General features: G+C 42.3%; 1 protein-coding gene across 1 annotated transcript in view; it reads right to left on the bottom strand.

Annotated features, from left to right (window-relative positions):
- Positions 1–1154, bottom strand: part of UNC80 (unc-80 homolog (C. elegans)) — a gene marked incomplete at its 3' end in the record, with an annotated part of 85206 nt that overhangs the window by 4156 nt on the left and 79896 nt on the right. The window lies entirely within an intron of this gene.

The following is a 1154-nucleotide window of genomic DNA, read 5'->3' as shown; positions in this document are numbered from 1 at the left end:
TTCCTCTCTCATCTCATAATTGCTTGCTTCTCATGCTACCGATCCCCAATAAGCTCTTGATATTTGACAAAACCCTGCCTATCTAAAGGAAATATGCTGCACTCCCGCTTGCACCCTGCTGTCCAAGAACTCAGTAGGTGAGAAACAGTCCTCAGCAGGTGAAATCACTGCCAAGCATACGGCCTACAGCTGCTACTGGAGTCCCGTTTCAAACATCACCCAGCAAAGTCACATGACAAGGATACATGTCAACTTAATGACAATCTTTATGCTCCCCCCACCTTTTCCTAGACGTTTCCACTACACTAAAAATGATGCTGATACACCACACCACTGATGGCGCATAGAAGAGTTCTACTCCTAAAAATATCAAGCCCCTTCTATACTGGTAGCGACATGAGCACCAGCACAAAAGTGAGCCCGGTTTGCTAGTGATTTGAGAAGAAGTTTCTTCTCTTAAAAAGCATTTAAGTCCAGTACTACAAATATTACTTTGGGGATAGTTACTGCCTGGCACTATGAAACCAAAGTGTCCAAAGAATAATATTTGTAAGCCAGCAGAAGTGACTTTTAGCATACAGGAGCCCAAGTCAAACTTAGGGTCCCAAAGCAAATAAATCACTTTGACCTTGGAATTCAGATGTTTCAGGTAATTCTGATCGTCACGTGGGACACAACATACTCACCTACAGTCTCGTTGTCAACAGACACTTGGGAATTTTCAGAGGTGCCTTTGAATGACCCTCCACAGAAACCCCCAACACTGTGTATATGTTTACTACAGTCCACAGAGAGGAAGAAGTATCTTCCATTTCTGTACCATTTAATATTACAGCTTGTGATATGACTGTGCAGCATCATAAAATCCCAACGCTACACACATTTACAACAAAGCTTTAACTCTAAGGCTAGACAGGCTTCACAGTTCATCGAAATAAGTATTATTTAAGGGAAGTGCAAATCTGGGAAATAACTTGAAGATCCTTATAAAAATCAGCACAAATTACTTCCCTGCAAATCACAAAGCAGCCAAATTCTTAAATGCTGCACTGCACGGAAAACTCTCAAGAAACAGCGTCCTGGACGCATCAAACAGCTGTATATATTCTGCTTTGTGGTGAATGAACACCCTGCTGAGAACTCCGCCCTGCTGA

This window comes from Buceros rhinoceros, unplaced genomic scaffold (assembly GCF_000710305.1).
Source record: "Buceros rhinoceros silvestris isolate BGI_N320 unplaced genomic scaffold, ASM71030v1 scaffold6749, whole genome shotgun sequence".
NCBI lineage: Eukaryota > Metazoa > Chordata > Aves > Bucerotiformes > Bucerotidae > Buceros > Buceros rhinoceros.
The sequence above is the reverse complement of the archived record's forward strand: the minus strand, read 5'-3'. Positions and strand labels throughout refer to the sequence as shown.